The sequence below is a fragment of the Macaca fascicularis genome, chromosome 1 (genome assembly GCF_037993035.2).
Source record: "Macaca fascicularis isolate 582-1 chromosome 1, T2T-MFA8v1.1".
Classification (NCBI taxonomy): domain Eukaryota; kingdom Metazoa; phylum Chordata; class Mammalia; order Primates; family Cercopithecidae; genus Macaca; species Macaca fascicularis.
In genome coordinates this window covers 137,035,945-137,060,338 of record NC_088375.1, presented here as the reverse complement: position 1 = coordinate 137,060,338, position 24,394 = coordinate 137,035,945, and the positions used below count along the sequence as shown (strand labels likewise).

Genomic DNA, 24,394 nt, shown 5'->3' with positions numbered 1-24,394 from the left:
CATGTTGTCATGCCATATTCATCTTTTTAATCTTTTAATATGTTGCTGGATTCAGCATGTTAACATTTTGTTTCGTATCTTGCATTGATGCTCGTGAGTGAGACTGACCTATAATTTCTTTCCTTACACTAATCTTTCAATATCAAGGTTGTGCCGGGCTCATAAATTGAGGGAGTATTGTGGTTTTTTATTGACTGATTGTTTTTTTCAATTGACAGACAAAATTGTATGTATTTATCATGTACAACGTGATGTTCTGAAATACATATACATTGTGGAATGGTTAAATTGAGGTACTTATATGCATTATCTCACATAGTCTTCATATTTTGTAGTGAAACCACAATAGACATTCTCAGTATTCTCAAGAATACAATATATCCTTTCCTTTTTTTTTTTTTTTTTTTTTTGCTTTTTTGCTATAATCTGTAACAGCTTAAAACCTTTCCTCTTGCATTTCTGACTTTTTAAAGCCTGTTTGGAAGCCCAGCTTTCTCTTGTGTACTGAAAAGCAATCTCACTGGAATGCTGGTCAGCCTTTCTGCAGTTAAAATGGAAATTAGGAATCTTTTTGACTAATTAGGTTTCAAACAGCTTTTGCTTGTACAGTATATTCATGGATGTTAAGAAGGCATTGTCACAATTAAGGTTTTTGAGAAAATCCTTTCCAAGAGGATGTTTTCCATCAACAAACAGAAGAAAAATTAAATGCCCGATTAACAAACATAATGTCCTCTTTAATAATTCTCAGCACTCTGGTAATTGTTAATATTACTGTGCTATCTTCAGTTCTTTCCTTTTGTTTCATGTTCTGAATAATTCAATTAAAAGTCTGACAAAGCAATAACAAGGGATTGAATGTTGTCGAATTGTAATTTGAAATAAAAACATAAGCTCTTTGGGAACATTTATTTAAAATTCTGTAAAACCTTTTCAAGTATCTGAGATTGTTGCATTCTACAAAAGAAACAGTTAACTACTTAGCCAAGTTATCCTGCTTCCTTTTTTGTACCCAATTTCAGTAAATAAGGAAAACACAGTTGTGTAAAACAATGAAGTTCTTGCAAAACAGACCACTTTGTCTGCACCTGGCTTACGTGGAAGGAAGAACTATTCCTTTTTCCTGAATTTTGAGGAAAAACAGTGGCACAGCTTGAGTACTGAACAGTAGAATTGCCTGGAAGGCTCATTCACAAGGGCCTACAATTTCTGTTTTTTTATCTGGAAAAAATTATTAATATACAAGATAATGTGAGGGAAATGAAAAAGAATGTGACAAAGACCTTGCCCTTAGAAAGTGGCCACTCTAGTAACAGAGATAAGAGTTGTCATGTGTGACACAATCTCATGCAGTTGGTGGACAGAAGGGAGCCAGAAGGTATGGCAAGGAGAATACTGATCCAGATGTTAATGCCATAGGCTTCAACTTCCCCTCCCCCAGTGTAGACACTATTCTGCTTCAGTTCTCTGAACTGTCGTCGGAATTCATGATAAGGAAAGACACAGTGAGGAAATCACTTAACCTGACATCAAGATGAAAAGCAAGTAATATAACCTGGTGTCATTTTACAGAAAAGCTATGGAGTAGTGATTAAGTGTACAGTCCTGTAGTACAGAAACCTGTGGCCAATTTCCGGCTGCAGAATTTTGGCCAAGTTGCTTAACTTTTCTATCCCGCAGTTTCCTGATCTAGAAAGTAGGAATAATAGCAGTACTATCTCAGAGGGTTGTTTGAGGATTAAATAATATAATCTTCTTAAAATGTTAACCATTTCCTGTCATAATAAACTCTCAAAAATTAGAATCATTTTATATTATCAATGTGAGCCAATCCCACAAGTTCTTATTGAAGAAAGTGGCAATGATTCTAAGAGAATAAAAAAAAAAAAAATCATGGTGCAGACTCAAACAAGAAAAATGCTAAGTAAGCAAAAAGAGAAGAAATATGTAATTAAATAAATAGAAAGACAAAGTTAATTTTTAAGCAATATTCAGTGAGAGAAACCAGTCTCAGAGCTGAAGACCACTCCTCTTGTGGACTGAGAAACAGCTAGAGATAGGAGTGACAAAGAAGGAGACCAAAGAAAAAGAAAGGAAGCTATGGGAAAATTGAAATCTCCTTTTTAACTAAAAAGAATTAAACTTGATTGTAACATTGGCTGGGATATAGCTGTTAAGGAGGAAGATATTAAATAGTCAAACCATAGGCTTTTGTCCAAAATGCCTTATTTAAACAGTTTTCTAAAATGAAGTTTAGTACTATATACAACTGATACCTAAAAACAATCTAGTCATTCAAATGTACTTACATTCTTTCTATGCTTACAATTTAAAATGGAACGTGGGCTGCTCATAACATTTTTATATTTACTCCTCCATATATAAGACTGAATTTTTGTAGGCAGCCATCCCATTTGACAAATCCAAGGTGATCTAAAAGTTTAGGTTACAGGGGTCAGCGAAATAAATTAACTGATATATTAATGGCTTATTATTGGAGCAGTTGTGTTTAAATATGACAGGTTTTGTTTTAAAACTGTCACTAGTTAAGCACAGCCAGAATAGAGCTTCAATTATTAATAATGCTATGAGTCACAAAATCAGAACAAAATTAAAAACATTCTGACATAGTTGTTCAGGGTTGTTTTACATACTGACTTTAAAATGTAATCATTTACTCAAGTATTTATGTTACAACTGGAATCTGGTCAATAGAAATGCAATATGAGATTCAACAGCAACCGACGCTGTGTGCTTTTAAAAATGAATGTGCCATGTCAAAGACTTGTAAAAGGGGAGCAGTGTCTTACCGAGGCTGAGTCTTTTAGTAATGAAATGAATGAAACTCTATATGGTGAACTTATAGAAAAGCCACTATGTTTGATGGAATTGGTTACAGGAAGTTGTGGCCTTCAGGAAAGAATCTGTGGGAGGTTTTCTGAATTTTGTATCTCTATTCATTCACCATAAATAATTTCCCTGTGACATTCTCTAAGGATGCAAGTGTCCCCATTATCACATTTGCTTATTTATTTTCAGTTTATTGCCTCTCTTTCATATCTTCACAGCTCTTTATATCTGTTCCTCCCTCTTCTCCAAACCAAGAAGAGAGTAATTAAAAATTGGAAGCTTGAAATATGTAAGATCTAATACGAACATTCCACTGCATCTGGAAGCTGACAGAGCAACTGACTTATTCTTGCAGGTGCTTAAAATGAACTATAGACAAGTTGGAGAGTTTACTCTGAAAGCCCGATTAGTAAAAATAAAATAAGAGAAGATGCTCCCACGGCGTTTGCAAAATGATATTAAAAGAACCAATGTTCCTTTTAAAAATAAGCCTGATATAGGAAAAAGGTAAGGGGCAGAATTCAAAGTAGTAAGAAAAGAAAAAATAAATCATGGAATGAAAGAAACACTGAACTGGAAATTTAGAGATATGAGGTCAAGGGGAAAGGTTAAAATTATAAAGGACATGAATACAGAGATAGAAGAAATCATGTCCGTGGTAGAAGACAGTACACTAACTTTTTTGAGCTACTATACCCAATCTTATTTAAAATACTAACAACAAAAATAAAAACAGCATTAACCTTAGAATACAATAAGGCAAAAAATGGAGAATTAGCAAACACAATAGGGAAAGAAACAAAATCAAACGTGTTTCAGGAGAAACAGGATTAGAAAAGAGAATGTTTATAAAAGAGGAAATCAGGCAAATAAAAGCAAATGGAGAAAAACATTTAAAAGTAAGAAGGAACTCAATACTGTAAAAGAAGAATTGAATTGCAGATTTTGATGTGACTCACTTATATTTCATAACTATACACATCAATTCAATTTAATTCAGCTACTGCAAGTATTACAAAAATTTGTAGCCATACCAGAGGTAGCGGTTACTGTTTTTATTTAAGTGTGACATAAAAATGGGGTTAAATAATCTGGCACATTCTTTGGTATTCACTGCCAAGGAGGTATGAACTTTCTAATATGATGCAGTGAGATTTTCAAGCAGAAAAATTGGAAGTCCTTCTCAAATAACTCTAAATAAAAAGAAGGAGCTCTAGATCCAAAGGAATCAAGGAAGTGAAAGTGGAGGAGTTCAGACAGCAAGTGCCACTGTGACGTGTCCACACAAAGAGGAAAGAAAAATTGGGAATGAGGGACATGGCCAACTAACGAATGTAAAAGATTGAAGGAAACCTAAACTGATGACGCTCAGTGTCCCTAACATCTGCATGAGACTTGCTACATAATAGTTGCTCAATTAATAACTAGTAAATTAAATGAATCAGTGAATTAATTGAATTCCACTTAGTGGAACTATGCTTTCAGGCTGTACTCATCAGTGGGAAACAATGAAAGAACGAGCAGATAGCTGGATTTACAACAAATAGTGTCAAAAAATTGTCACTTTGGAAAAGACTTGCTCTTGGAGAAAAGATGAAAATGCTGAATTATCTGAAATAGTAAAAACCCAAAAGTACAGATTCTATATGAACTGATCTACAGGGGAGAAATAGCTCTGCACTGTTTTCAAAAAAAAAAAAAAAAAAAAAAAAACCAAAACTATTCTGGTTGTTTGATTTTATTTTTTTTCCCTTCCCTACTTTGTGGGATGATGTTTGATTGTGTTTTATTGCCATCAGTATTGGCACTCCTCCGGACATGTGTTTGGGATTCTTGGAACCAAAATGAATAGTACATAGAGTAAAGTGCACCTTTCGTGAAGGGAAAATGACAACTACATCACACCATGTAAAAGACTGCAGACAAAAAGAGAATTTGTTTTTCTGTATTATATGAGACAATAAGGCGGAAAGAGAAAGAAAAGTAAGGCAAACGACGCATGACAGAAAGGAGAACAAGGCTCAGAACACACAAGATCAAGCAAGGGGGGTGGGGGAGCCCATGAAGGCAGAAACAAGGTAACAAAAAGGACAAAACCAGCCGTAGAAAAGAACTGTCAGACACAAAACCCTCAAAACAATAGATACGAAAAAAAGGAATAAGATGACAGGAAAAGAGCAGCATGGAATCTAGTAAGAAAAAGAAACAAAAATTTCAAATAATGGATTTTCTAACACCCCCGCTGTTCCTCCAGTGCATTGTGTCACAGTCTCACAGAGCAGTGCATAATTTATTACGGTCACTCGCTGCCAGGCTGCTATAAAGGGCAATAGCTATATGAAAATACTCCCCACCGCCTGGATGGCTTAATGATCTACCCTTTGTAGAGGGGCAGGGCTGCGGAATGGCAGGCAGGGGCAGGAGGAGCACTTATGGGGCTGGATGGTGCTCTGCATATTTAGTGCTTCCCACCATTTTAAGAAAGGGTGTATTAACTCTCAAGACACCTCGGTGGGGGTTTTTACCCCTCTTAAAGCTTTTCTTAAATAATCACCTTCTGTCCAGAGCAGTTTCTTAATCTGATACTACATATACCCTCCTTTAAGGCAGGGGTCATGTCAAAGTAAACAACCACCAAAAGATGGATTTTAAACATAAAATCTGACTTGGACAATTAACATTACTAACTGGAAAACTGCATTCTGTTTTCATCATGTCTGGACATTTTTCTATGCTAGAGTTTCTCTTTAGAAATGAATTTTGGATGCAGAAAAACTTAAAAGTCTCAAAAAATAGAGGCCATACAAATCATTTTCAGCAATCATTTTCCAGAAACTGGACTTTTCAGTAGTGTTTATATAGAGGAACTTTCATAACGTCCATAAATAGCACAATCTGCAAACAGAAATGCATCATTAAGATATGTATCAATAATTTCTGTGATTGATAAAGTCAGGGATTACATCTTTAAAATCCTTCTTTGAGAGGCAGTCATGTCTGAGGGTCACGAGCAAAGGCTCTTGAGCCAGATGGCCAAGATTTGGGTCCAGATGAGGCCAATGACTTGCTGTGTGACCCTACCATGTTACTTACACTTTCTGAGTTCCTTCATCTGTAAAATGGGAACAATAAGAGTAAATATATCAGAGTTGCTGTGAAGATTAAATGAATTAGCCCTTGGGTGACAGCCTGGTAAACAAAAAGCATGGCAGGTGTCAGCTGTTGTACCTGCTCTCAACAAAGCATCACAGGACATTAGGGCATTTGCAATCCAGAACCGTTCGCCGTTTGGTAATAGGCGTAGAGACAGGTGAAAAGTGCATCCCTTAATTCCACAGAAGGCCAGGCTAGGCAGTGTACTTTCTCTCTCTCTCCTCTCATCTTTGGATACAACCCTTGCTTATATAGGATAATAGATGTGTAAAAGGAAGTCACAGCCAGCTGTTTTGACATCTTTCATCCTCCAGACTCCTATAGTAAAATGCAAAATGCAAAAAATGCTCATTCTTAAACAAAATGATTTCTGAGTTCCAAAGATAAAATATTTTGAAAAAGATCACAGAAAATTGTTAATAATATGCATATATAAGTAGTATGTAGTTCTGGACAAACCTATTTAGGTTGGAGAAAACAGACATGTGAAGCTTAAAATAGCAGAAGGTGGAAAGATAGCAAAAAATCAGAACGAGTTATGAAGAGTGGTCACAGAAAGAAGAAAATTATTTTGAAATGTAAGTTCTCAATTTAAAAAAAATTAAGAGCTACTTTCCTGGGTCATACTCAAGAACAATCCTGCTCAGGATCTTCTCACTGCCAATGACACGAAAAGACATTTTGTGTCAAAGGTGAATTCAATCAATTATCCACTCATTCATTCATTCATTCATTCATTCATTCATTCATTCAATCATTCATTCATTTGTCCCCAAATTATTTACTGAATACCTGCCATGTTCCAGAATCGCATTAATCCCTGGAGAGTCAATGGGGAACAAGTCACTCTAGCCTCAGTTTCTTTATTTGTCACGTGGAGAATATTCTATCTTTCCCCTCAAAGTTGATAGAGGAATGAATGTGATCCCATGTGTAGAAATAGGCACTATGCCTAAAATACAGTGGGAACTGACTGAATAAAATCAGTTTCTAATCACTATAAAAATCATTTATGAATTTATTATTTTGGGATACATTTACATCATGATAACTACACTTTTTTTGCAATCACTTTAAAATACACTTATTTACTACCTAAAGGGAAACTGTATTTCACTTTATGTATTCTAAATCTGTCATCTCTATAGGAATAATAGATATATGTTTAATAATCAAAATCTTTCATCTTTTTAATTTTTATTTTTTAATTATGATTGAAAAATTATAGCTGTATATGTTTATGAGTTACCAAGCGATGTTACAATTTATGAATACAACGTATTCATTAAAATTAAATCAAGTTAATTAACATATCCGTCACCTAAAATACTTACTTTTTGTGGTGAGAACACTTGAAATTTACTCTCTTAGCAATTTTGAAATGTACAATAAATGATTATTTACTATCTTCACCATGTTTTACAATATATCTCATAGTAAAAATAACTCTTATTGTTCCTGTCTAATTGAGGCTTCACATCCTTTCACCATCTCCTCTCTATTCTTTGTCCATTTTCTCCCTATTCTTCCTACTCCGAGCCTCTGGTGACCACCATTCTACTTTCTATTTATTTAATTTTAGATTGTTTCATCGTTTTAGAGTCCACATATAAGTGAGAATATGCAATATTTGTCTCTCTAGGCCGGCCTTCCTTCACGTAACATAATGTTCTCTAGTTCCACTCATATTGTTGCTAGTGACACAATTTCTTTCTTTTTTAAGGCTGAATAGTAGTCCATTGTGTATATACACCATATTTGCTTTATCCACTCATCTGTTGATAGATCTTAGGTTGATTGTGTAAGTCGCCTATTGTGAACAGTACTGCAAGGAACATAGATAAGCATGCAGACATTTCTTTGACAAACTGATTTCAAATCTATTGCATAAATACCCAGAAGCAGGATTGTTGGATTACATAGTAATTCTACTTTTAGTTTTTTGGGGAACTTTTATGGTGTTTCCATAATAAGTATACTAATTTACATTTCCACCAACAGCGTGCCAGGGTTCCCTTTTTTCCGCATCTTCTCCAACACTTACTATCTGCTGTCTTTTTGATAACAGCCATTCTGACAGGTATGAGTGATATCTCACTGTGGTTTTAATTTGCATTTCCCTAGTGATTACCAATGTTGAGCATTTTTTCATATGCCTATTGGTCATTTGTGTTATTTCTTTTAAGAAATGTCTATTCAGTTCCCTTGCTCATTTTTGATTGAAATTATTTGTGTTCTTTCCAAAGAGTTGTGAAATCTCCTTATATGTATTTTATATTTATCCCTTATCAGATCTATGGCCCAAAAATATTTTCTTCCAATCCATGGGTTGCTTCTTCACTCTGTTAATTGTTTCCTTTGCTGTGCAGAAGCTTTTTATTTTGATGTAATCCAATTTGTCATTTTTGGACTTGTTGCTTGTGATTCTGAGGTCAAATCTAAAAAATCATTATCTAGACCAATATTGTGAACTTTTTCTCCTACATTTTCTTCTAGTAGGTTTACAGTTTAAGATCTTACGTTTAAGTCTTTAATCCATTTGATAAGATTTTCATAGATATTTCACTGATTGTGTAGATTGCTTTGGGAGATAATATGGACATTTTAAGAAACCAATTCTTCTAATCCAGGAACACAAGATATATTTGTTTTTGTATCTTATTTAATTTCTTTCATTAATGTTTTACAATTTTTAGTGCATGGGTAAGTTTCTCACCTCCTTGGTTAAATGGATTCCTTTCGATTTCTTTTTTATATAGTTCATTGTTAATGTACAGAAACATCACTTATTTTTGTTTATTGATTTTGTATGCTGCAACTGTACTGTGGTAATTTATTAGTTCTAACAGTGGTTTTTTTGAGTGGAATCTTTAGAATTTTCTACATATAAGATCATGTTAGTAAACAGCAATAATTTAACTTATTTTCTTATTTGCATGCATTTAATTTCTTTCTCCTGCTTGATTAGTCTGGTAAGGCTCTTGCTCGTTGGTCTGGTAAAGACTTCCAGTACTATCTTTTAAAAATAGATTTAGGGGATACTAATGCAGTTTTGTTACATGGATATATTGCATAATGGTGAAATCTCAGTTTTTTGTATAGCCATCACCCAAATACTGCATATTGTACCCATTAAGTAGTTTCTAATAACTTAACCCTTTTCTACCCTTCCACTCTTCCGAGTCTCCAATGACTATTTTTCCACCGTCTATGTCCACGTGTACAAATTATTTAGCTCCTGCTTATGAGTGAGAATATGTAATATTTGAATTTCTGTTTCTGAGTTATTTCAATTAAGATAATGACCTCTAGGATTCCATTCCAAGATGGCCAAATAGGAACAGCTCCGATCTGCGGCTCCCAGCATGATCAATGCAGAAGACGGGTGATTTCTGCATTTCCAACTGAGGTACTCGGTTCATCTCATTGGTACTGGTTGGACAGTGGATGCAGCCCATGGAGGGCAAGCCGAAGCAGAGCGGGGTGTCACCTCACCCGGGAAGCACAAGGGGTCGGGTGATTTCCCTTTCCTAGCCAAGGGAAGCCGTGAGATATGGCACTGGAAAAACAGGACACTCCCACCCAAATACTGTGCTTTTCCAATGGTATTAGCAAATGGCACACCAGGAGATTATATCCTGCACCTGGCTCAGTGGATCCCAAGCCCAAGGAGCCTTGTTTACTGCTAGCACAGCAGTCTGAGATCAACCTACGAGGCAGCAGTCCGGCAGATGGAGGGGCATCTGCCATTGCTGAGGCTTGAATAGGTAAACATAGCAGCTGGGGAAGCTCGAACTGGGTGGAGCCCACTACAGCTCAGCAAGGCCGGCTGCCTCTGTAATCTCCACCTCCAGGGGCCAGGCATAGCTGAACAAAAAGCAGCAGAAACTTCTGCAGACTTAAATGTCCCTGTCTGACAGCTCTGAAGAGAATAGTGGTTCTCCCAGCACAGTGTTTGATCTCAGAGAATGGACAGACTGCATCCTCAAGTGGGTCCCTGATGCCTGTGTAGCCTAACTGGAAGACACCTCCCACTAGGGGCTGACAGACACCACATATAGGCAACTGCCCCTCTGGGATGAAGCTTCTAGAGGAAGGATCAGGTAGCAATATTTGCTGTTCTGTAATATTTGCTGTTCTGCAGCCTCTGCTAGTGATACCCAGGCAAACAGGGTCTGGAGTGGACCTCCAGCAAACTCCAACAGATCTGCAGCTGAGGGACCTGACTGTTAGAAGGAAAACTAACAAACAGAAAGGAATAACATCAACTCAACAAAAAGAACATCTACACCAAAACCCCAACATCAAAGACCAAAGGTAGATAAAACCACAAAGATGGGGCGAAATCAGAGCAGAAAAGCTGAAAATTCTAAAAACCAGAGCACCTCTTCTCCTTCAAAGGATCACAGCTCCTCGCCAGCAGTGGAAAAAAGCCAGATGGAGAATGACTTTGACAAGTTGACAGAAGTAGGCTTCAGAAGGTTGGTAATAACAAACTTCTCTGAGCTAAAGGAAGATGTTCGAACCCATCACAAGGAAGCTAAAAACCTTGAAAAAAGATTAGATGAATGGCTAACTAGAATAAACAGTGTAGAGAAAAACTTAAATGACCTGATGGAGCTGAAAACCATGACACAAGAACTATATGCCGCATGCACAAGCTTCAATAGCTGATTTGATCAAGTGGAAGAAAGGGTATCAGTGAGTGAAGATCAAATGAATGAAATGAAACGAGAAGTTTAGAGAAAAAAAGTGAAAAGAAATGAATAAAGCCTCCAAGAAATATGGGACTATGTGAAAATACTAAATCTATGTTTGATTGGTGTACCTGAAAGTGACAGGGAGAATGGAACCAAATTGGAAAACACTCTTCAGGATATTTTCTAGGAGAACTTCCCCAACCTAGCAAGGCAGGCCAACGTTCAAATTCAGGAAATACAGAGAACACCACAAAGATGCTCCTCGAGAAGAGCAATCCCAAGACACATAATTGTCAGATTTATCAAGGTTGAAGTGAAGGAAACAAAGTTAAGGGCAGCTAGAGAGAAAGGTCAGGTCACCCACAAAGGGAAGTCCATCAGACTAACAGCAGATCTCTCGGCAGAAACTCTATAAGCCAGAAGAGAGTGGGGGCCAAAATTCGACATTCTTAAAGAAAAGAATTTTCAACCCAGAATTTCATATCCAGCCAAACTAAGCTTTGTAAGTGAAAGAGAAATAAAATCCTTCACAGACAAGGAAATGCTGAGAGATTTTGTCACCACCAGGCCTGTCTTCCAAGAGCTCCTGAAGGAAGCACTAAACATGGAAAGGAACAACTGGTTCCAGCCACTGCAAAAACATGCCAAATTGTAAAGACCATCAATGCTTGGAAGAAACGGCAACTAACGGGCAAAATAACCAGCTAACACCATAACGACAAGATCACATTCACACATAACAATACTAACTTTAAATGTAAATAGGCTAAATGTCCCAATTAAAAGACACAGACTGGCAAACTGAACAAAAATTCAAGACCCATCAGTGTGCTGTATTAAGGAGACCCATCTCACGTGCAAAGAAACACATAGGCTCAAAATAAAGGAATGGAGGAAGATCTACCAAGCAAATTGAAAGCAAAAAAGAAAGCAGGGATTGCAATCCTAGTCTCTGACAAAACAGACTTTAAATCCACAAAGATCAAAAGAGACAAAAAAGACCATTACATGATGGTAAAGGGATCAATTCAACAAGAAGAGCTAACTATCCTAAATATATATGCACCCAATACAGGAGCACCCAGATTCATAAAGCAAGTCCTTAGAGACCTACAGAGACTTAGACTCTCACACAATAATAATGGGAGATTTTAGCACCCCATTGTCAATATTAGACAGATCAATGAAACAGAAAATTAACAAGGATATCCAGGACTTGAACTCAGCTCTGCACCAAGTAGACCTAATAGAATCTACAGAAATCTCCACCCCAAATCAACAGAATATACATTCTTCTCAGCACCACATCACACTTATTCCAAAACTGACTACACAGTTGGAAGTAAAGCACTCCTCAGCAAATGTACAAGAACAGAAATCACAACAAACTGTCTCTCAGACCAGAGAGAAATTAAATTAGAACTCAGGATTAAGAAATTCACTCAAAATTGCACAACTACATGGAAACTGAACAACCTGCTCCTGAATGACTACTGGGTACATAATGAAATTAAGGCAGAAATAAAGGTGTTCTTTGAAACCAATGAGAACAAAGACACAACGTACCAGAATGTCTGGGACACATTTAAAGCAGTGTGTTGAGGGAAATTTATAGCACTAAATGCCCACAAGAGAAAGCAGGAAAGATCTAAAATCGACACCCTAACATCACAATTAAAAGAACTAGAGGAACAAGAGCAAACAAATTCAAAAGCCATCAGAAGGCAAGAAATAACTAAGATCAGAGCAGAACTGAAGGAGATAGAGACATTAAAAAAAACCTTCAAAAAATCAATGAATCCAGGATCTGGGTTTTTGAAAAGATCAACAAAATTGATAGACTGCTAGCAAGACTAACAAAGAAGAAAAGAGAGAAGAATCAAATAGATGCAATAAAAAATGATAAAGGGAATATCACCACCGATCTCAGAGAAATACAAACTGCCATCCGAGAATACTATAAACATCTCTACGCAAATAAACTAGAAAATCTAGAAGAAATGGATAAATTCCTGGACACATACACCCTCCCAAGATTAAACCAGGAAGAAGTTCAATCTCTGAATAGACCAATAACATGCTCTGAAATTCAGGCAATAATTAATAGCCTACTACCAAAAAAAGTCCAGGATCAGATGGATTCTACGAGAGGTACAAAGAGGAGTGGTACTTCTGAAACTATTCCAATCAATAGAAAATGAGGGAAACCTCCCTAACTCATTTTATGAGGCCAGCATTATCCTGATACCAAAGCCTGGCAGAGACACAACAAAACAAGAGAATTTTAGACCAATATCCCTGATGAACATCGATGTGAAAATCCTCAATAAAATACTGGCAAAGCAAATCCAGCATCACATCAAAAAGCTTATCCACCACGATCAAGTCAGCTTCATCCCTGGGATGCAAGGCTGGTTCAACATACACAAATCAATAAACATAATCCATCACATAAACAGAACCAATGACAAAAACCACATGATTACCTCAATAGATGCAGAAAAGGCCTTTGACAAAATTCAACAGCCCTTCATGCTAAAAACTCTCAATAAATTAGGTATTGATGGAACGTATCTCAAAATAATAAAAGCTATTTATGATAAACCCACAGCCAATATCATACTGAATGGGCAAAAACCGGAAGCATTTCCTTTGAAAACTGGCACAAGACAGGGATGCCCTCTCTCACCACTCCTATTCAACATAGTGTTGGAAGTTCTGGCCAGGGAAATCAGGCAAAAGAAAGAAATAAATGGTATTGAATTAGGAAAAGAGGAAGTCAAATTGTCCCTGTTTGCAGATGACATGATTGTATATTTAGAAAACCCCATCGTCTCAGCCCAAAATCTCCTTAAGCTGATAAGCAACTTCAGCAAAGTCTCATGATACAAAATTAATGTGCAAAAATCACAAGCATTCCTATATACCAATAACAGACAGAGAGCCAAATCATGAGTGAACTCCCATTCACAACTGCTACAAAGACAATAAAATACCTAGGAATCCAACTTCCAAGGGATGTGAAGGACCTCTTCAAGGAGAACTACAAACCACTGCTCAACGAAATAAAAGAGGAAACAAACAAATGGAAAAACATTCCATGCTTATGGATAGAAAGAATCAATATTGTGAAAATGGCCATACTGCCCAAGGTTATTTATAGATTCAATGCCATCCCCATCAAGCTACCAATGACTTTCTTCACAGAATTGGAAAATCTACTTTAAATTTCTTTTGGAACCAAAAAAGAGCCCACATAGCCAAGACAATCCTAAGCAAAAAGAACAAAGCTGGAGGCATCATGCTACCTGACTTCCAACTATATTCCAAGGCTACAGTAACCAAAACAGCATGATACTGGTACCATAAAAGATATATAAATGGTGCTGGGAAAACTGGCTAGCCATATGTGGAAAGCTAAAACTGTATCCCTTCCTTACACCTTATACAAAAATTAATTCAAGATGGATTAAAGACGTAAATGTTAGATCTAAAATCATAAAAACCCTAGAAGAAAACCTATACAATACCATTCAGGACATAGGGATAGTCAAGGACTTCATGACTAAAACACCAAAAGCAATGGCAACAAAAGGCAAAATAGACAAATGGGATCTAATTAAACTAAAGAGCTTCTGCACAGCAAAAGAAACAGGCAGTCTACAGAATGGGAGAAAATTTTTGCAATCTACTCACCTGACAAAGGGTTAATTACCAGAATCTACAAAACGTAAACAAATTTACAATATAAAAACAACCACATCAATAAGCTGGCAAAGGATATGAACAGACACTTCTCAAAAGAAGACATTTATGCAGCCACAGACACATGAAAAAATGCTCATCATCACTGGTCATCAGAGAAATGTAAATCAAAACCACAATGAGATACCATCTCATGCCAGTTAGAATGGCCATCATTAAAAAGTCAGGAAACAACAGATGCTGGAGAGGATGTGGAGGAACAGGAATGCTTTTACACTGTTGGTGGGAGTGTAAACTAGTTCAATCATTGTGGAAGACAGTGTGGCAATTTGTCAAGAATCTAGAACTAGAAATATCATTTGACCCAGCGATCCCATTACTGGGTATATACCCAAAGGATTATAAATCATGCTGCTATAAAGACACATGCATATGTATGTTTATTGTGGCACTACTCACAATAGCAAAAACTTGGAACCAACCCAAAGGTCCATCAATTATAGACTGGATTAAGAAAATGTGGCACATATACACTGTGGAATACTATGCAGCCATAAAAAATGATGTGTTCATGTCCTTTCAGGGACATGGATGAAGCTGGAAACCATAATACTGAGGAAACTATCACAAGGACAGAAAACCAAACGCCGCATGTTCTCACTCATAGGTGGGAAGTGAACAATCAGAATACTTGGACACAGGGCGGGGAACATCACGCCTCGGGGCCTCTTGTGGGGTGGGGGGCAGGAGGAGGGATAGCATTAGAGAAATACCTAATGTAAATGACGAGTTAATGGGTGCAGCACACCAACATGGCACATGTATACCTATGTAACAAACCTGCCCACTGTGCACATGTACCCTAGAACTTAAATTATATATATATAAAAAAGATAATGACCTCTAGTTCCATCCATGTTGCTACAAAAGACATGATTTCATTCTTTTTATGGCTGAGTAGTATTCCACGATATCTTTATCTATATCTATATAGACATTAAAAGAGAAGAGATACTATTATCCCTTCATATATCAATTTCTTCCATGTTACCCAAAACACAATTATAGGAGAAACAGGAGTGGCAAGTCTGCCATGTTGTTTACGGTTTTGGTGTGGTCAAGGAAAGAAAAAAAGTTGCCAAAGGAAAATTGCAACAAAGTTTTCCATTCACTTAATAGAGGGTTAGACATTTCACAAATAAGAGAAGAAAGCTGCATGTTCTTTTCTGATGAATCATGAACACATATTAAGGTTAATGGAATTTGCAACCTATCTATGAGGACTTTCAAATCTGAATAGACCCAGTAGCAACAAACAGGGAGAAACGGGCAAAAACTCAGGCAATCAACCCTAGAAAAAATAAATAACAAATAACATGAGGAAAGAGTCAAAGATGTTTAAGACATCTCAAAGGGAGTAAAATTGTAATTCATGCTTTAAATTGATTTCTCCTTAAAGATAACTTTTTTTGTAGTGTACATATATTCACTAAGCATAATGATACTTAAAGTGGTTTTTGGTGAGAGAACAAAAACAAAGTTAGCTATAAAACAAAATTGTCAATAAGATCTCTGCGATATAAATAATGTCAAGAGAGACATCATGTTTGTATGAAATCTGTGATTATCAATAAGCATCACCTCATGTTTGTCTGGGGGGTTGTAATAGTTCTCAGAGAATAGGGCTTCCCCAATGATCATGACAAAAGCCACAGAGCCTTCAGTGCTCAGCCAATACTCTTAAGTTGTAAAATGCCATCATTTTAATAAATTTATTTTCCTTGACTTACCTTATCTCCTTCTCTAGTCAGGCAAATCCACGCGCCTCCTTCCTGACAGCTCACCCATCCCAGTTGGAAACCTTAAACTGACTGCACCATAAAAGACTGACTCTACCTCAGCAGGAAGTGTGTACGAATTTCTCTCTGAGGTAGAAGTACCTTAATTTTAAGGTCGTTGTGAAGGTGGTGCCTCTGATGACTTCGTTTAATTTGTCTTATTCCTTATCTTCTCTCTTGCCTTATCTTGAACTCTGTTGCCTTTACTCTCAGCTACTGAGTGCTTACCGGTTTTCTGGTCCAATGTTGCTTTTTAGCCTGATACGCTGCAGTCTCCTTTACTCTGGAGTCTTTTGTGGCTTCTAATACATGACTCAGTCTTGTCCACCAGTTCTTCCAATACTCTAGGCTCGTTGGATCACATAACTAGACCCTCCCTTTTGCTGCCAATATTCATTTCTTTTGACTCTGCCCTGACAATCCCTATTATTCTTCTGTGACATTACATTACTTGAACTCTTTATGAAATCATGAACTAAGACCATAGCCTCTCCTCCATCTCACCTCTGTCTCTGTCTCTCTTTATGACATTTCTAGTTCATTCTTATGCTATAGTTAACAAATATGTAGAGAATTCTGCTATATTTCTCAAACTCACTGTGATATGAACAAATATTTGAGGGTGATTTTTTAAAAACTTAAAAAATACTTTTGCTGCTTATTTCTGGAATAAAACAAATGATGAGAACAATAAAAACCAAAATAAGTTAAAAAATACACAGTTAGCTGTTTTTCCTGTAACATTCACCAGGTTGGAGTGCAACTGTGTGATCTCAGTTCACCACAACCTCCGCCTCCCAGGCTCAAGTGATCCTCCCGCCTCAACCCCCCAAGTAGCTGGAACCACAAGTGTACACCACCACATCCAGCTATTTTTTGGGTGTGTGTGTTCAGCAGACACAGGGTTTCGCCGTGTTGCCCAGGCTGGTCTCAAACTCCTTAGCTCAAGCAATCTTCCTGCCTCAGCCTCCCAAAGTGCTGGGATACAGGCATGAGCTACCATGCCTGGCCTACATATAATGTTTTTTTACTGCCACATAATGGTTGGGCTACACAGAAACAACAATATTTCCTGATCTAGAACTGATAATTCAGTTAGATTTAAAGTGTTGCTTTTGACTACAAAAATTATAATTTCTTAAAAGAAGCAAACATTTTTATATCATTACAAACATTAATAGCTATAATTGAAAAATGCATAGAAAACCAGCTGTAGGCAAAATATTGACAGTTATATAAATGTCTCTTACAGATCTCCTGTAGTTTACTTATGTAAGCACCCACGTCTATTCAAATGGCTGAAAATTAAAATCAAATAAAAAGTTGGGCAACATAATATAGTACAAAGCAAATATTTCTTTTTTATTAGAGATAGTTTTTCTCATAAAAAAATCGATAATTTATTTTAAAGAACTTCAAAAATTATAATGCTATGAGGAAAATAAAATAGGATGAATCCACTCTATATGGCTAATATCAGATTTTAGTCACTTTTGCAGAAGCTTATATCATGCAGTCATTTCTCATGTTTCTTCACAGAACTATGTTATTTCATGGTGCAATGATTTTCAAACCTCTAAAAGTGATGTCTCAGGGGATCATCCCACAACCTAGTCTATCCCATACTTATCCAGCCAAATCATAGACCTAGAATTCCAACTCTCTAGCCCAAACCTACATGTGTCCATGCTGATTACGGCATAAACTAAACATCACATTCAGGATAATTCTCCACATACATAGCTCATAGAGGCTGAAGTCACAAGGAATGAGAGGAATCAAGAACCTGCAGAGGATGTCTCAGGAGCACATACCTAAGCAGTATGAAAAAGCGAACGGAACTCAGCAGTGATCCCCATCTTAGATTCCCCATGAGAAGCCAGGGAAGTTACTGTGGCTTCAGTTTGTTGTATTTTACAAGTGCTGGGGCTTCCACATTCTTTTCTCTAACCTTTGGGATTTCTTATACTCCCGAACTCCTGAGTTTCAACTCTGGGAAATATGGAAAATACTATGACTTCTCAGCTGTTTGGCTTTAAAAGAGTGTCTTCATATGGTCCCCTCCACAGACATCTATAGGGGTCTGATCCAAGCAGGGCTGTGGTCATTGCTCCCTGGACACTGCATTGCATATGAGCTAGAGGGTCTGTTAACCCAGCTGCTGAAGGAAGACTTTATTTCCCAGGGGACATTCTAGCACATCTGGGGCACTGTGGTCCTCACACTTGGTTTGGATTCTCTTCCTGATGACAGACGTCTGCTTTCTGGCAAGGGTAAGGGTAATAATCTGCGGTTAATGTCTAATGAAAAAATGTTGGCATGTTGAAACAGAAACAAAGCCTCTCTCTCTTTTTTAAAAAATAAACATACAGTTTTGTGCAAATTAAGTTTGAACACAGAACAGATCATGAAGGAATTATTAAAGTATTGCTCTGGGTGGTATTTGGAGCAATAATCTTTAAAACTCAATTTTAAGGTTTATCACTCTTAAACCTTTTATTCTGGCTTAGCTAAATCATCATGAAAGCAGGACTTCATATGTCTCTCTGATGACAAAACTAATGTTTGGACTGTTTGAGTTGAACATTCTAATATTTAAAAATTCTATGCATAGAACTGAACAATATGATTAAATGCAGGAAGGGGAATGTGAGTTGGCAAGATATAACAGATGATAACAGTGTTATTGCCATCTTTGATCAGGTCCTTACTCTGCCTGTAAAGCTACAGCAGTCTTCTCTCTGATTATACTATCATTTTTGAACTTTCTATCCAAAGAAATCATTACTAAATTAGTGTACACTAAATAGTTGTGCACTTTTTAGCAATTATACCTGCAATGAAGGCATTCAAACCACTGAACAATTGGGATCCATCGAAGGCTAGGGAAATAACATCTTTGTGGCCTCTTGGAACTGCTGGGTAAAGAAATCAAATTCTTTGACAGTGATCCAAACTCTAGGTCACTACAGATTCAGATGTGAGTATGCATTGGGTTTCTACCTTTAAACCCTTTCATATATATTATTCTTCCTTCCTCATGGAAAGTTTGGTTGACTGATAATATACAACCAGCCCATGAATTAGAATGTCATTTGAAATAGAATTAGAGAGGTGATTTCCATTTGGATAATTTCAGCTGAGAAGGTATAAACTCCAAGCAGAAGGAATAATAATTGTATGCAAAAAGTTATAGTAGGGAGTAGCCAGGGTAGTGCACTGACTTTTCCTTGCTTGACCAGAAACTTTGATACACCAAAATTACACAGTTGGGAATACTAGACAGAGCACCAGACAGGGGTCAGTAACAAAGGCACTAAAGCTGTGGGACTTGCTAGTTGGTTACCTTAGGCTAAGGCAGATTAGGCACTTTTCTGGTCCTTCATTCCTATCCTGTATATAAGGGAGATGAATTGGAAAATCTTTAAGGTTCTTCTCAGTCACAAAATTCTGTGCTTTACTACACCCCATCATCAACTCAAGGAAAAGAAGTAGGCAGCTTTAGGTTTTCTGATGGTAGCAAAAAGAAAATCATTCCAAGAGGATTATATGACTTGTATCGAGAAGTCCTGTGGAGCATGCTGCGTCTTGCTCTTCTTTATTGCCACATGGAAGATAAAACAGGAAGGCAACACCTCTTACCACATATCTCACTCCACTTACAACTCCTGGGCAACTATTTTTCTTTTGATAGCTGAAGGTAAGTCTAAGAATTAAAGGTACTGCTGGCCAAAGAAGGCAGCCCAAAGACAACAATGTCAGGAACTCAGAGGTTCAGTAAAACTCCTGGGGAAGGTTGGTCTTGATATGTAAAGGTGAATCAGAAAGAAATATACTGGTCAAATTCACGTTTGAGAATGAACACATATTCTTAGTCAAATGTTTGCTACTATTTACATGTACCAGAAACAGTGTCAGAGGAGCCTAATTAAGGTCTACCTTCTTATTGTAGCATGACAATGCAGGCCAGGGAAGACCATATCTTGTCATTATTTTAACAGAAATAATAGGATTTTTTTGCCACCTATTGTTGGCAATAATTTTAAAAACACAACAACACAAAGGCCTACTCGAGGTCTATTCAGTACTAGCCTGAACTGGGTAAGAAGGTTCTGCAGGATGGAAGTAAAAAATCTAATGTAATTTTAGTAGGCTAAAAGAGGGTTAGTACTCAATGTGATAAGAACATGTAGCATGTAGGAAAAGGGGAAGACCTCAAAAAGGTGTCATTTTGGCTGAATTTTATAGAATTGGTTATAATACAATTACATCTATTAAGTAATATGCTGTTACAGAAAATGGATTTATATAAATTGCATGTAGACAACTTTAAATCTGAATGCTAAGACACCAGAGAAGCACCTTTAGTCGCAGGAGACAGAACCTAAACAGTGGATTCACGTTTGCTTGTAGTTTCATATATTTAGAGAAATGAAATTGAATTATAAACAAACTTTAGAGCTTATGTAATCCTGCACTTAATTTTCAGTTAATAATACTGATACTTAACATTGATATTGGAATACCTACTTATTAGGAACAACTGCCCTTTATTCAGGCTACTATCAAATCAAAGTGCGGGTCTGGAAGCCACTGACCAGATCTTTGACCTGGGAAACTCGAGGGCCTCTGCTTTGGGAAAAATGGAATAAAAACTCATCCGGCTTCAGAGGGTTGTTGGGAGGGAATGGAAGAAGAGTTGTATTTTATTTTTCATGCTGTAATACAACTTTGACTCTTTGGAATGAACACAACCAAAACTGAATGATATTTTCACCTTTGCTTGAGCCTCAGGGTTATTGACACCATTAACTAAAATGGAAGTGCAGCCTCTAGTATAAAAGACCAAGGGTTCTATCCTAGCCACTTTAAGTACAAGATGTGTACTTAACCAATCATAGCCTTTTTGAGCAACTGCTGCTTAGATTCTCATTCGTCAAAGTAAAATATACCAAAAAGCGGGGAGCATTAGTTAGGGTAAGCATTAGTAAAAACAAGAATCACAAGTAAAATACTGCCTTAATGCAGGCTAAGGCAATGTTAGTGTTTTTAAAAACAGCAACATATTTTCTTAATCCAGTCTATCATTGATGGGCATTTGGGTTGGTTCCAAGTCTTTGCTATTGTAAATAGTGCTGAAATAAACTTATGTGTGCATGTGTCTTTACAGTAAAATGATTTATAATCCTTTGGGTATATACCCAGTAATGAGATTGTTGGGTCAAATGGTATTTCTGGTTCTAGATCCTTGAGGAATCGCCACACTGTCTTCCACAATATACACCATGGCATACTGTGCAGCCATTAAAAAATCAAGTTTATGTGCTTTGCAGGGACATGGATGAAGCTGGAAGCCATCATTCTCAGCAAACTAACACAGGAACAGAAAACCAAACACCACATGTTCTCACTCATAAATGGGAGTTGAACAATGAGAACACATGGACACAGGGAGGGAAACATCACACACCGGGGCCTGTTGGGGGGTGGGGGGCCAGCGGGGTGAGAGCATTAGAACAAATACCTAAGGCATGAGGGGCTTAAAACCTAGATGATGGGTTGATAGGAGCAGCAAACCACCATGGCACATGTATACCTATGTAACAAACCTGCACGTTCAGCTCATGTATCCCAGAACTTATTTTTTTTTAAAAAAGAGCAACATAATAGGCGTTTGTTTATTTCTTTAGTTGTTTTTGTCTTAATAATGCTCTTTAAAGGTAGTTTAAAAATAACAGTAGCCTGCTATTTTTAATGTTAACATTATCAGAATATTAAAGCTTAAAGGGGATTTCAAGATCATTTAGTTCAAATCCCGTATTTTAGAGATGGATACTTATCCTTCAGGAGAGCAAGTGGCTTGATCAAGGTGACACATGGCTGATGGAATGAACACATGAGACTACTTTTAAACACTCAGCCATGCTGAAGTGTTTTAAGATTTGATATGAAGCTTTGACTTGAAGGAATATACAATGCAATTTCCCAAGGTCAGCTTGAGATTCTGTTTCTATAAATTTCATAAATAAACATGGAACCTATAATGTTGTAGAGTATGGATTATGGCCTTCCCTCTTCAAAAATTTCATGATTTTTAGTCACTTATTTTACATATATAGGTATATATATGAGCCTATATATATGTGTATATATATCAGTGTTAGATCTATATAATGTTGATTACACACAGGCAAATTAGGTGCAAAGGCAGCATTTTTCACTCATTAAATATATGTGAGAAAATATTTGAGATAAAGGAGAACAAAATCAGGTATTTAGAGAGGAATGTGTACTGAACAGGAAGGTGTCTCTGGCAGATAAATATTTTAGCCATGGAACCAATAGCATGTCTAATTCTTGAAGCAAATATTGATTAGGCTCTGACCATGCATGCAGCTCTGTGCTTAGCACATAGTAAGTTTTCAACAGATGAAATGCAAGACCACATAGCAATGGGGAAGAGGGACTAGAATGACTCTTCAGTCCCCCACCACTGAGTATAAATTCTCCACCAATTGGCAAGTGTTCAAGACTTTGGAACTTAGGGAGGTAAAAGGAGAAGCAATGGGAACAGGAGGCAGAGAAGGGGTAAAAGGAACTAGAGGAAAAGGCGAATAAGCCCGAGTGTGTTAGTGCTCACTTCGGGAAGTCAGAGGCACAGGAAAGCATTTTTTAAAAAATGCACTAATATTCTAAGTTCTCTTTATTTAAAATATGGAACATTCATGTGTCCTCAGGCAGAGAAATCATTTAAAATATGTTGGAACAAAAATGATTAAATTACCTTTATTCTTCAGTTATATAATGTACAAGAGAATATCATTCAAAAGAAAATTTCTAAACTTGGCCGATAGGAAGAATTGGTTTCAGTTTTAGAGATTATAACTAATAAGTGGAATGGAAACGTTCCTAAATTTTCTTCAGCCAAGATATCATGGTTTTTGGAACATGTGTTTTCCAAGAGTTTTCAGAAAGCTTAATGATATCTCTGACTGCAAAGTTTTAGCATTTGGCATTCTCATTCAGCCAAAGGCTGTGCGAAACTTTATGTGGCTAAATAACTCTCTAGAAAGGATACACCCAAGACACTTAAAGGCTGAGTAAATTCAGATGTGCTCATATAGCAAAAGTCTACTCCAAAAAATAAACTCAGGTGGGACTAGGGTAACATTTTCAAAATAATGGTCATATTTGTGGCAAGAGAGAAATATTGAATTGCATCCTCCCCTAACAAAGCAATCAATAGATTTAAAACCTCCATAGCTGTTTCTATCCATGTAACTAAACAATATTTCAGTTCTGAGATTCAGAGACTGTGAAACGAGTGGAGGGACAATCTTGACTTGAGATGGGAAAAGAATACTAACTCAGCCCCCATTCCAGGTGTCCTTTAAGGAATCCTTCTCATTGTAATCACATTACCCATCTTAACATGCTAATATCTAACCATGTGACTCATAAAAGTCATGATTCGATGTCATGATATTTTCCCCATACTGGGTAGTTCTGAGTCTTGGTTCTGTTACCATATATCATAGTTACTGATCTTCTGGGCAACCTGTTGTGAGCGGAACAGAGAATATACTTGAAAAATATTTGACTAGACCCTCCTTTCCTGTTGTTACGTAACAATGGTTTCTCCTTAAGTCACAAATCTATTCTGCATGTTAAATATTTACGAAGTACTTTAAAATTCTTCCTGACTGCTAATACAAAGATAGCAATCTATGTTCATTTGAATAAGCAGAAATGTTTGTCCTCCCAAATTAAGGGCCTCTGAGTTTAATTCAAATCAATTTGATGACTAGAGAGAGAAAAAAAAAAAAAAAAGCTGGGCATCTACTAAGTACAAGGCCCTGTGCCAGACATGGAGATAAAAGTAAACTTTCCAAGACTAGACAATCTGTCCGAAATTACTACATTTCATACTATTTAATTCACACCATTTCCTTCTGGGCTTGAAAGCTAAATTATGAGATGCAAAATACTCACCTTTTTAGCATTAAGTTTTTACAGTGCTCCTTAACATCCAACATTGTAACTAGTTACATAAAGATGCAGTGTTTTCTATATATTAACATATTATTTCACATTGTGTTCATTAGGCTTTTGAAAGTATTTTAGTATGAAGGTTCCATTTATTGTATC

The 24,394-nt window shown here is 36.8% G+C and overlaps 1 protein-coding gene across 16 annotated transcripts in view; it reads right to left on the bottom strand.

Moving 5' to 3' along the window:
• The window catches only part of DPYD (dihydropyrimidine dehydrogenase), an 863,430-nt gene that overhangs the window by 276,661 nt on the left and 562,375 nt on the right, over positions 1-24,394 (bottom strand). The gene's annotated exons all lie outside the window — the stretch shown is intronic.